This window comes from Pan troglodytes, chromosome 11, assembly GCF_028858775.2.
Source record: "Pan troglodytes isolate AG18354 chromosome 11, NHGRI_mPanTro3-v2.0_pri, whole genome shotgun sequence".
NCBI classification, from domain to species: domain Eukaryota; kingdom Metazoa; phylum Chordata; class Mammalia; order Primates; family Hominidae; genus Pan; species Pan troglodytes.
Window position 1 is genome coordinate 56,823,792 of NC_072409.2, and position 13,911 is coordinate 56,837,702.

Consider the following 13,911-nt stretch of genomic DNA (forward strand, 5'->3'; position numbering starts at 1 on the left):
CTCAGAATGCTTCTGTCTACTTTTTATGTGAAGATATTACTTTTTCACCATAGGTCTCAAACCATAAACAAATATTCCTTTGCAGATTGCACAAAAAGTATGCTTCCACACCACTCAATAAACAGAAAGGTTCAACTCAGTGAGATGAATGCAAACATCACAAAGAGTTTTCTGAAAATGCTTCTATCTGTGTTTTAGGTGAAGATATTTACTTTTTCACCATAGGCCTCAAACCACTCACAAATATCCCTTTGCAGATTCTACAAAATGAATTGTTGCAAACTGCTCAATGAAAAGCAAGGTCCAAATCTGTGAGATGAAAGCATGCATCACAAAGAAGTTTCTCAGAAACTTTCTGTCTAGTTTTTATATGCAGATATTTCCTTTTTCACCATAGGCCTCAAAGCACTCCAAATATCAATTTGCAAGTTCTACAAAAAGAGTGTTTCCAAACTGCTCAATCAAAAGAGAGGTTCAACTCTGTGAGGTGAATGCACACAGCACAAAGTAGTTTTTCAGAAAGCTTCTGTCTAGTTTTTATGTAAAGACATTTCCTATTTCACCATAGGCCCCAATGGGCTCACAAATATCCCTTTACAGATTCTACAAAAGGACTCTTTCCAAACTTCTCAATCCAAGGAATGTTTCAACTCTGTGATGTGAATGCAGACATCACAAAGAAGTTTCTCAGAATTCTTCTGTCTAGTTTTTATGTGAAGATATTTCCTGTTCACCATAGGCCTAAAATACTGCAAATATCCATCTTCAGATTCTACAAAAAGACTGTTTCCAAACTGCTCAATCAAAAGAAAAGTTCAACTCTGTGAGATGAAAGCATACATCACAAAGAAGTTTCTCAGAAAGCTTCTGTTTAGTTTTTTTTTGTGAAGATATTCCCTATTTCACCATAGGCCTGAAAGGGCTCACAAATATCCTTTTGCATATTCTACAAAAAGACTGCTTCCAAACTGCTCAATCAAAAGAGAGGTTCAACTCTGTGTGATGAATGCACACATTACAAAGAAGTTTCTCAGAATGCTTTTGTCTAGGTTTTATGTGAAGATATTTCTCTATCACAATAGGCCTCAAATGGCTCAGAAATATCCCTTTGCAGATTGTACAAAAAGACTGTTTCCAAACTGCTCAATCAAAAGAAAGTTTCAACACTGTGAGATGAATGCACACATCACAAAGAAGTTTCTCAGAAAGCTTCTGTTTAGCTTTCATGTGAAGATATTTCCTTTTTCACCATAGGCCTCAATGGGCTCAGAAATATCCCTTTGCAGATTCTATGAAAGGACTGTTTATTAAACTGCTCAATCTAAAGAAAGTTTCAACTCTGTGAGATGAATGCACACTTCATAAACAAGTTTCTCACAATGGATCTGTCGGGTTTTTATGTGAAGATATATTCTTTTTAACCATAGGCCTTAAACTGCTCATGAATATTCCTCTGCAGATACTACAAAAAGACTGTTTTCAAACTGCTGCATCCAAAGAAATGTTCATCTGTGTGAGATGAATACACACATCAAAAAGAAGTTTCTCAGAATGCTTCTGTCTGGTTTTCATTTGAAGATATTTCCTTTTTCACCATAGGCCTCAAAGTGTTCCAAATATCCATTTACAGCCTCTACAAAAAGAGTGTTTCCAAACTGCTCTTTCAAAAGATAGGTTCATCTCTGTGAGATGAAAGCACACATCATGAAGTAGTTTCTCAGAAAGCTTCTGTCTAGTTTTTATGTGAAGATATTTCCTTTTTCACCATAGGCCATAAAGGGCTCACAAATATTTTTTGCAAATACTACAAAAAGACTTTTTCCAAACTACTCAATCCAAAGAAAGGTTCAACTTTGTGAGATGAATGGACACATCACAAAGCAGTTTATCAGAATGCATCTGTCCAGTTTTTATGTGAAGATATTTCTTTTTCACCCTAGGCCTCGATGGGATCAGAAATATCCCTTTGCAAATTCTAAAAAAGGACGGTTTCCAAACTGCTCAATCTAAAGAAAGGTTCACCTCTGTGAGTTGAATGCACACATCACAGAGAAGTTTCCCAGAATGCTTCTGGCTAGTTTTTATGTGAAGGTGTTTCCTTTTTCACCATAGGCCTCAAACCGCTCACAAATATCCCTCTGCAGATACAAAAAAAGGACTGTTTCCAGTCTGCTATATCAAAAGATAGGCTCAACAACATGAGATGAATGCACACATTGCAAAGAAGTTTCTCAGAATGCTTCCATCTAGTTTTTATGTGAAGATATTTACTTTTTCACCATAGGCTTCAAAGCACTCCAAACTTCCATTTGCAGATTCCACAAAAAAGGCTGTTTCCAAACTGCTCAATCAAAAGAAAGGTTCAACTCTGTGAGATGAAAGCACACATCAAAAAGAAGTTTCTCGGAAAGCTTCTGTCTAGTTTTTATTTGAGGATATTTCCTATTTCACCACAGGCCTCAAAGGAATCACAAATATCCCTTTGAAGATTCTACAAAAAGACTGTTTCCAAACTGCTCAATGAAAACAAAGTTTCAACTCTGTGAGGTGAATGCACACATAAAAAAGAAGTTTCTCAGAATGCTTCTGTCTAGTTTTTATGTGAAGATATTACTTTTTCACCATAGGCCTCAAACCGCTCAGAAATATCCCTTTGCACATTGTATAAAAAGACTGTTTATAGACAGCTTAAAGAAAAGAAAAATTCGTCTCTGTGAGATGAATGCACGCACAAAAAATAAGTTTCTCAGAATGCTTCTGTATAGTTTTTATGTGAATATATTTTATTTTTCACCATAGGCCTTTAACTGTTCACAAATATCCCTCCTCAGATACTACAAAAAAATGATTTCCAAACTGCTCCAAGAAAAGAAAGGTTCAACTCTGTGAGATAAAGGCACACATCACAAGGAAATTTCTCAGAATGATTCTGTCTAGTTTTTATGTGAAGATAATTCTTTTTCCCCATAGGCATCAAATGGCTCAGAAATATCCCTTTGCAGGTTGTACAAAAAGATGGTTTCCAATCTGCTCAATCAAAAGAAAGGATCAGCTCTGTGATATGAATCCACACATCACAAAGAAGTTTCTCAGAAAGCTTCTTTTTAGCATTTTTGTGAAGATATTTCCTTTTTCACCATAGACCTAAAAGCGCTGCAAATATACATTTGCGGATTCTACAAAAAGAATGTTTCCAAACTGCTCAATCAAAAGAAAAGTTCATCTCTGTGAGATGAAAGCACACATCACAAAGCATTTACTCAGAAAGATTCTGTCTTATTTTTATGTGAAGATATTTCCTATTTCACCATAGGCTGTAAAGGGCTCACAAATATCCATTTGCATATTAAAAAAAAGACTGTTTCCAAACTGTTTAAACAAAAGAAAGGTTCAACCCTGTGAGATGAATGCACACATCGGAAACAAGTTTCTTAGAATGCTTCTGTCTAGTTTTGATGTGAAGATATTTCTTTTTCACCATCGGCCTCAAATGGCTCAGAAATATCCTTTTGCAGATTTTACAAAAAGACTGTTTCCAAACTGCTCAATCAAAAGAAATATTCAACTGTATGAGATGAATGCACACATCACAAGAAGCTTCTGAGAAAACTTCTGTTTTGTTTATATTTGAAGATATTTCCTTTTTCACCATAGGCCTCAAAGGGCTCAGAAATATCCCTTTGCAGATTCTACAAAAGGACTGTTTAGAAAACTGCTGAATCCAAAGAAAGATTCAACTCTGTGACATGAATGCACACATCACAAAGAAGCTTCGCAGAATGCATCTGTCTAGTTTTTATGTGAAGGTATTTCTTTTTTGACCATAGGACTCAAAGCACTCCAAATACCCATTTGCAGATTCTACAAAAAGAGTGTTTCTAAACTGCTCAATCAAAAGAAAGGTTCAACTCTGTGACATGGAAGCACACATCACAAAGGAGTTTCTCAGAATGCTTCTGTCTAGTTTTTTTGTGAAGATATTTCCTATTTCACCTTCGGCCATATAGGGCTCAAAAATATTTTTTGTAGATTCTACAAAAAGACTGTATCCAAACTGCTCAATCCAAAGAAAGTTTTAACTCTGTGAGATGAATGGACACATTACAAAAAAAGTTTATCAGAATGCTTCTGTCTAGTTTTTATGCAAAGACATTTCTTTTTCTCCCTAGGTTTCAATGGGCTCAGAAATATCCCTTTGCAGATTCTACAAAAGGACTGTTTCCAAACTGCTCAATCAAACAAAGGTTCAACACTATGAGATGAATGCACACATCGCAGAGATGTTTCTCACAATGCTTCTGTCTATTCTTTATGTGAAGGTATTTCCTTTTTCAGCATGGGCTTCAAAGCCCTCCAAACATCCATTTGCTGATTCCACAAAAAGACTGTTTCCAAACTGTTCAATCAAAAGAAAGGTACAACTCTGTGAGTTGAAAGCACACATCACAAAGAAGTTTCTCAGAAAGCTTCTGTCTAGTTTTTTTTGTGAGGATATTTCCTGTTTCACCATGGGCCTTAAAGGGCTCAAAATTATTTTTTGCAGATTCCACAGAAAGACTGTTTCCAAATTGCTCAATGAAAAGAAAGTTTCAACTCTGTGAGTTGAAAGCACACATCACAAAGAAATTTCTCAGAATGCATCTTTCTAGTTTTTTTGTGAAGATATTTCCTTTTTCACCATAGGCCTCAAAGCACTCCAAGTATCCATTTGCAGATTCTACCAAAAGACTGTTTACAAACTGCTAAATCAAAAGAAAGTTTCAGCTCTGTGATATGAATGCACGCATCACAAAGAAGTTTCTCAGAAAGCTTCTGTTTAGTGTTTATCTGAAGATATTTCCTTTTTCACCATAGGCCTCAAAGCACTCTAAATATGCATTTCCAGATTCTATAAAAAGTCTGTTTCCAAACTGCTCAATGAAAAGAAAGGTTCGACTCTGTGAGATGAAAGCACATATCACAAAGAAGTTTCTCAGAATGTTTCTTTCTATTTTTTTTGTGAGGATATTTCCTTTTTCACTATAGGCCTCAAAGCACTCCAAATATCCATTTGCAGATTATACAAAAAGACTGTTTACAAACGGCTCAATCAAAAGAAAGTTTCAACTCTGTGAGATGAATGCACACATAACAAAGTAGTTTCTCAGAAAGCTTCTGTTTAGTTGTTATGTGAAGATATTTCCTTTTTCACCATAGGCCTCAAAACACTCCAATTATCCATTTGCAGATTCTGCAAAAAGACTGTTTCAAACTGCTCAGTCAAAAGAAATGCTCAACTCTTTGAGATGAAAGCACTCATTGAAAAGAAGTTTCTCAGAAAGCTTCTGTCTAGCTTTCATGTGAAGGTATTTCCTATATCACCAAAGGCCTCAATGGGCTCAGAAATATCCCTTTGGGGATTCTACAATAAGACTGTTTCCAAACTGCTCTAGCAAAAGAAAGCTTCAACTCTGTGAGATGAATGCACCCATCACAAAAAACTTTCTTGGAATGTTTCTGTGTAGTTTTTATGTGAAGATATTTCCTACTTCACCATAGGCCTCAAAGGGTTCACAATTATCCCTTTGTAGATTTTACAAAAAGACTGTTTCCAAATCTTCAATCAAACAAATGTTCAACTGTGTGAGATGGATGCAAATGTCACAAAGAAGTTTCTCAGAATGCTTCCAACTAATTTTTATGTGATGATATTTCCTTTTTTACCATAGGCCTCAAAGTGCTCCAAATATCCATTTGCAGATTCTACAAAAAGAGTGTTTCCAAACTGCCCAATCAAAAGAAAGGTTCAACTCTGTGAGATGGAAGCACACATCACAAAGAAGTTTCTTAGAAACCTTCTGTCTAGTTTTTATGGGAAGATATTTCATATTTCACCATAGGCCTCAATGGGCTCAGAAATATACCTTTGCAGATTCCACAAAAGGATTGTTTCTGAACTGCTCAATCCAAAGAAAGTTTCAACACTGTGAGATGAATTCACACATCACAAAGAAGTTTCTCAGAAAGCCTCTGTCTAGTTTTTATGTGAATATATTTCCTTTTTCACCATAGGCCTCAAACCAATGGCAAACATCCCTCTACAGATACTACAAAAAGACTGTTTCCAAAGTGTTCAATCAAAAGAAAGGTTCAACTCTGTGTGATAAATGCACACGTCACCAAGAAGTTTCTCAGAATGCTTCTATCTAGTTTTTATGTGAAGATATTTCCATTCTCACCAAGGCCTCAAAACGCTCCAAATATCCATTTGCAGATTCTACAAAAAGATGGTTTCCAAACTGCTCAATGAATAGAAAGGTTCAACTCTGTGAGATGAAAGCACACATCACAAAGAAGTTTCATAGAATGTTGCTTTCTAGTTTTTATGTGAAGATACTTCCTTTTTCACCATAGTCCTCAAAGCACTCTAAATATCCATTTGCAGATTCTACAAAAAGTGTGTTTCCAAACTGCTCAATCAAAAGAAAGGTTCAACTCTGTGAGATGAAAGTACACATCACAAAGAAGTTTCTCAGAAATCTTCTGACTAGTTTTTATGTGAAGATATTTCCTAATTCACCATAGGCCTCAATGGGCTCACAAATATCCCTTTGCAGATTCTACAAAAGGACTCTTTTGAAACTCCTCAATCAGAAGAAAGGTTCAAATCTGTGATATGAATGCATACATCACAAAGAAGTTTCTCAGAATGTTTCTGTCTAGTTTTTATGTGAAGATATTTCCTTTTTCACGATAGGCCTCAAAGTGCTCCAAATATCCCTTTGCATATTCTACAAAAAGACTCTTTCCAAACTCTTCAATCAAAAGAGAGGTTTAACTCTGTGATATGAAAGCATACTTCACAAAGAAGTTTCTCAGAATGCTTCTGTCCAGTTTTTATGTGAAGATATTTCCCTTTTCACCATACCTATCAAAGTGCTCAAAATATCCCTTTGCAGATTCTCTGCAAAGACTGTTTCCAAACTTCTCAATCAAAAGAATGGTTCAACTCTGTGAGATGAATGCACATATCACAAAGAAGTTTCTCTGAAATCTTCTGTCTAGTTTTTATGTGAAGATATTTCCTTTTTCACGGTAGGCTTAAAGCCACTCACAAATATCCCTTTGCAGATTTTACAAGAACAGAGTTTCCAGACTCATCAAAGAATAGAAACTTTTATCTCTCTGAGATGAGTGCACATCTTACAGAACAGCTTCTCAGAAAAATTCTTTATAGTTTTTATTGAAGATATTTCCTTTTTCACCATAGGCCTCATAGAGCTGACAAATATCCCTTTGCAGATTCTACAAAAAGTCTGTTTACAAACTGCTCAATCAAAAGAATAGTTCCACTCTGTGAGATAAATGCACACATCACAAAGAGGTTTCTCAGAAATCCTCTGTCTAGTTTTTATGTGAAGATATTTCCTTTCTCACCATAGGCCTCAAAGCGCTCATAAATATCCCTTTGCAGATTGTACAAATAGACAGTTTTCAAACTGCTCAGCAAAAAGACTGTTTCAACTCTGTGAGATGAATGCACACATGACAGGGAGGTTTCTCAGAGAACATCTGTCTATTTATTATGTGAAGGTATTTCCTTTTTCACCAAAGGCCTCAAAGCGCTCACAAATAGCTCCTTGCAGATTCTACAAGAACAGAGTATCCAAACTGATTAATCAAAAGAACACTTCACATAAAATCCCTAGAAGAAAACCTAGGCAATACCATTCAGGACATAGGCATGGGCAAGGACTTCATGTCTAAAACACCTAAAGCAATGGCAACAAAGCCACAATTGACAAATGGGATCTAATTAAACTAAGGAGCTTCTGCACAGCAAAAGAAACCACCATCAGAGTGAACAGGCATCCTACAGAATGGGAGAAAATTTTTGCAACCTACTCATCTGACAAAGGGTTAATATCCAGAATCTACAATGAACTCAGACAAATTTACAGGAAAAAAAACAAACAACCCCATCAAAAAGTGGTTGAAAGATATGAACAGACACTTCTCAAAAGAAGACATTTATGCAGCCAATGAACAAATGAAAAAAATTCTCATCATCATTGGCTATCAGAGAAATGCAAATCAAAACCACAATGAGATATCATCTCACACCAGTTAGTATGGTGATCATTAAAAAGTTAGGAAACAACAGGTGCTGGAGAGGATGTGAGAAATAGGAACACTTTCGCACTGTTGGTGGGACTGTAAACTAGTTCAACCATTGTGGAAGTCAGTGTGGTGATTCCTCAGGGATCTAGAACTAGAAATATCACTTGACCCATCCATCCCATTACTGGGTATATACCCAAAGGATTATAAATCATGCTGCTTTAAAGACACATGCACAAGTATGTTTATAGCGGCACTATTCACAATAGCAAAGACTTGGAACTGACCTAAATGTCCAACAATGATAGACTGTATGAAGAAAGTGTGGCACATATACACCATGGAATACTCTGCAGCCATAGAAAATGATGAGTTCACGTCCTTTGTAGGGACATGGATGAAGCTGGAAACCATCATTCTCAGCGAACTATTGCAAGGACAAAAAATCAAACACCACATGTTCTCACTCATAGTTGGGAATTGATCAACGAGAACACATGGACACAGGAAGCGAAACACCACACACCACACATCAGGGACTGTCGTCAGGTGGGGGGAGGGGGAGGGGGAGGGATAGCATTAGGAGATATACCTAATGCTAAATGTTGAGTTCATGGGTGCAGCACACAAACATGACACATGTATACATATGTAACAAACCTGCACATTGTACATATGTACCCTAAAACTTAAAGTATAATAATAGAAGTAAATAAATAAATAAATAAATAAACCCAGAGCTCCAAAAAAAACAAAAAAAGAAGAATGGTTCAACTCTATGAAATGAATGCACACATCACAAATAAGTCTCTCAGAAAGCTTCTGTCTACATTTTATATGAAGATATTTCCTTTTCACCATAGGCCTCAAAGCACTCACAAATATCCCTTTGCAGATTCTACAAGGGAAGAGTTTCCCATCTGCTCAATGAAAAGAAACCTTTACCTCTGTGAGATGAATGCACACATTACAAAGCAGTTTCTCAGAAACCTTCTGTCTAGTTTTTATGTGAAGTTATTTCCTTTTTTCCCATAGGCCTCAAAGCGCTCACAAATATCACTTTGCTGATTCTACAGAAAGACTATTTCCAGACTGCTCAATCAAAAGAATGGTTCAACAGTGTGAGATGAGTGCACACATCACACAGAAGTGTCTCAGAAAGCTTCTGTCCCATGTGAAGATATTTCCTTTTTCACCACAGGCCTCAAAGCATTCACAAATATCCCTTTGCAGATTCTACAAAAAGACTGTTTCCAATATGCTCTATCAATAGAAGGGTTTAACTCTGTGAGATGAATTCATACATCACAAAGCAGTTTCGCAGAAACCTTCTTTCTAGTTTTTATGTGAAGATATTTCCTTTTTCACCATAGGCTTCAAAGCGCTCAGAAATATCCTTTTGCAGATTTTACAAAAAGATTGTTACCAAACTGCTCAATCAAAAGAATGGTTCAACTCTGTGAGATGAGTGCACACATCACAAAAAAGTTTCTCAGAAAGCTTCTGTCTAGTTTTTATGTGAAGATATTTCCTTTTTCACCATTGGCCTCCAAGCACTCACAAATATCCCTTTGTCGATTCTACAAAAATACTGTTTCCAAACTGCTCAATAAAAAGAATAGTTCAACTCTGTGAGATGAATGCTTACATAACCAGGAAGTTTCTCAGAAACTTCTGTCAAGTTTTTATGTGATGATATTTCCTTTTTCACCATAGGCCTCAAACTAAATATCCCTTTGCAGATTCTACAAGAAAAGAGTTTCCCATCTGCTCAATGAAAAGAAACGTTTACCTCTGTGAGATGAATGCACACATTACAAAGCAGTTTCTCAGAAACCTTCTGTCTAGTTTTTATGTAAAGATATTTCCTTTTTCACCATAGGCTTCAAAGTGCTCACAAATATCCCTTTGCATATTCTACAAAAAGACTGTTACCAAACTGCTCAATCAAAAGAATGGTTCAACTCTGAGATGAATGCACACATCACAAAGCAGTTTCTCATAAACCTTCTTTCTAGTTTTTATATGAAGATATCTCCTTTTTCACCATAGGCCTCAAAGCGCTCACAAATATCCCTCTGCAGATTCTACAAAAGCACCATTTCCAAACATTTCAATCAAAAGAATGGTTTAACTCTGTGAGATGAATGCACACGTCACAAAGTAGTTTCTCAGAAAGCGTCTGTCTAGTTTTTATGTGAAGATATTTCCTTTTTCACCATAGGCCTCAAAGCACTCACAAATACCACTTTGCAGATTGTACAAGAACAGAGTTTCCAGACTGATCAAAGGAATGAAACGTTTAACTAGGTGAGATGAATGCACACATCACAGAGCAGTTTCTCAGAAACCTTCTTTATAGTTTTTATGTGAAGGTATTTCCTTTTTCACCATGGCCTCAAAGCGCTCACAAATATCCCTTTGCAGATTCTACAACAACGGAATTTCCAAACTGCTCATAATTAGTTTTTAGGACCACCATGAGCATTTAGACACACTGCTTGTGATGCAACACACATGTATTATCCACACTGAAATTAGGAATTCAACTAAAGTTCATGTAGAGCCGAAAATGTGAATATTTGGGGGGACCTCAGAGATGATCTAGCTCACTTTATTTTGTAGAAAAGAAAACAGGTTCAGGGAAAGGGCATGCATTGCCTAAGGTGATTCAGCAGCTTTGGCACAGAAACACAACACACTTAAGGTGATTCTTCAGGTTTGGAGCAGAAACGCAATATAATCTCTGTTCTTTTGCTTCTGAGATCCAGAATTTTTTCACAATACTGAACTACTTATGTTTCTGATTCCTTATTTTTTCTTTCTAAATTTTGCCAGTACTGTCTAACGAAGATCTATTCTTTACCCTAAATATTTAAATTCGTTACCACTATTGTCTCTTTATAAGTAAAATTACTAGTTGCTATTATAAATGGTTATTCAATCACTTTTCATTTTTGGGGGGTTCAGTACAAAGTTAGTAACAAATAAACATTATTGGCCTTGGCAATCCAAGAGGAGCTCAAGTCCTCCAGGGCACGTCAGGAAAAGGTTAAATGACAGCTGTGCTGCGAGTGGACAGAATACAGCTCTCATACAGACTATTGAGTATTTGATGTTCTTCAACAATTTCATTAATCTTCAGTTATTTTCCTCTTTGAAGTGAAAGTCTGCTATGACTTTCAAGTTTCTTTTGAAATAATTATAGATTCACAGGAAGTTGCAAAAGGTACAGGGATGTCTTAGGTACTCTTCACTAATTCCAGTGGCGACATCTCACATAGCTATAGAGCATTATCAAAACCTGGAAACTGACATAGGTACAATTCAGAAAGCTTACTCAGATCGCAACTGTTTTGTATGCATTCATTTTTGTATGTGTGTATGCATGTGCGTGTGTTCTGTGCATTTTTATGTGGTGTGGATCTCTGTAACTACCACTTCCACAGTCAAGATACAGAATTGTAGCCTCACTACCAGGCTCCAACTTGCAATCTTTGCTGACACTCTGACACGATTTCCTCCACCCCTTCCCCTTGGCAACCCCATAGCCTGTTCTCCATCTTTACAATTTTATTTCAATAATTTATATAAATGTAATTGTACAAAATCGTATTTTTAAATGGAAAAAACAAGTCACAGATAGTTTCATTAGCACTGTAAAATAGTCTTTAACATTCATTTGTTTTATGTTCTATTTGTCTCAAAAAAATGTGCTTTGTTCTTTCCCATACTTTCTGATATCAGGATAGGAAATCAATACCAAACAAAACATTTCCATTCATTTTTTTCCACAGCTTGGTTTTCACTGTTGTTGCCCAACATTTATTGTTCCATTTACTCTTTCTCTCTGTTTTCCATCACATAAAAGTAACTTTGTGTTCTTTATCTCTTCTAAGAAAACTTGGTAATGAGTCTTTAATGTGACGCCTGGACCACCCTTGTTTTGATTTTGTGTTATGGATGTTCTTTTGTGTGTTCGTTGTCATGGAGAGTCCTTGTGAAGCTGGGCTTTTCCAGTGGTTTGTCAAAATGGAAATAGATAATTAACAAACCAAACACAAAATGGCGTTGCTCCAAGAATGCATCATTTCTCAGAAAACACTACCTCTTCCAACTAGAGATTGTGAATATTACTCATATTATCCTTTACTCCCTTTTATTAAAACTGTATTTTTTTTTACACATTTGTATAACTCGGGTAATGCAATGTGAAACTAAGTGATTGCCTACCAATTACAATTGGTGTTAACGATGCTACTGGGAGGCCACCCCTACAGTGGCTGCGCCAAGTTTAGGGACTTGCTAGCTTTGCTAAGTTACATGGGATTGCTTACGTACTAAATGGAGGTGGGGGACTGGTCCGAGGACGCAGCGGCGCCGCCCTGGCCAGACGTGGAAGCTACAGACCGGGCCCCAGGCACTGGGCGGCCAAGAGCCAGAGGCGAGCACACGATGGCGGACGACCCACCGCAGCATCCAGCGAGTCACCGCCAGGGGCACGCGAACCCCAAAACCATGGCCATGAGCGCTGCCAGAAGGGCCGCGTGGTGGGCTTCCGGCCCCAGACACAACAACGACGCGCACCGGGCAGGCGGGGGGCGGGCGGGCGAGGAGGACTGTGCCTTGGAGGGGTGTTGGGGAGGAGGGGCGCTGCAGCGGCGGTGGGCCAGTCGCCAGGCAACCACCAGGGGCGGCGGCGAACCACGGCCCCTGGGACATGCTCCCCCACCCTCTCCCCGGCGGACCCTTCCTACTTGCCTTCCTCCCCCCCACAACAAGCCCACACTACCCACGACGCGCGACGACGACGGCACGGGACCTTCCACCCCGCCAGGGCCAATGAACCCCGCACCACGAGCTGCGTGAGGCGCGAGGGAGCCCCCGAGGGAAGAACCCGTACCGCGGTGGTGGCCACGGGAACTTGGCCCCAGCTGGCTCTCTTCTCTCTCTGTTTTCGCGGGTGGCAGCGCCGCCCTCTCTCTCTTCCTCACAGCCGGGAGCCCCCCTTCCCCATGCCACCCAATGCGTGACCACACAGGGCCTGTGGGGGGAGCTAGAAGGGGCGGGCAGGGTGGCAGAGGAGGGCGGACGTCGCCGGTCTGCACTTGGGGGGACGGAGTGCCCCGGCAGGCCATGCCAGGGAACCCCTAGCTGTGCACCCCAAGGAGCCCGTAGGCAACCCCAGGGACTATTGATCGGCAAGCGACACTTAGACAGGCATAGCCCTGGGAGGAACCCGGGCCGCAAGTGCATTCGAAGTGTCGATGATCAATGTGTCCTGCAATTCACATTAGTTCTCACAGCTAGCTGCGTTCTTCATCAACGCAGAAGCCCAGTGATCCACCGCTAAAAGTCATACAAGGTGGATTTGGCGAGGGCGCCCCCAACACCAGGAGGCCCTACTGGCACAACAGGTCCCCCAGAGGGTTTACCTCAGGCCGGCCATTCAGACAGCAACAGGACCAGACTCTAGAGAGGGGTCGGAAGGCTTCACAACACAGGGAGGCGGTGCCGACCACGGGGGGCGAACGCTGACAGCACCCCACGGGCGCCCAGGGATTCCCGCCCCCACAGCGCAGAGCACAGGCCACACGCGCGGCACACGTGCAATGGCACGACGGCCGCGGGTAAAGCCCCCACCGGCGTCAGCGGCGACATGCAAGTGTGGCGCGGCCCCAGCCGGCTGAGGGGACGGAGTCGGCGGGGGAGGCGAGAGCGGGACGGGCCCCTCCCGAACGGACTCCCCTGCGGGCCCACCAACCCCTGACCCACGGGCGGACGGGCGACCCCCGCAAGGGGTCCTTAAAC

General features: G+C 39.7%; 1 non-coding gene across 1 annotated transcript; it reads right to left on the reverse strand.

Moving 5' to 3' along the window:
* Positions 1–13,306: 13,306 nt before the first annotated feature.
* LOC112207439 (5.8S ribosomal RNA) lies at positions 13,307–13,458 on the reverse strand. Its single transcript, XR_002941882.1, has one exon. It is a non-coding gene; the product is annotated as a 5.8S ribosomal RNA (ribosomal RNA).
* Positions 13,459–13,911: the final 453 nt, after the last annotated feature.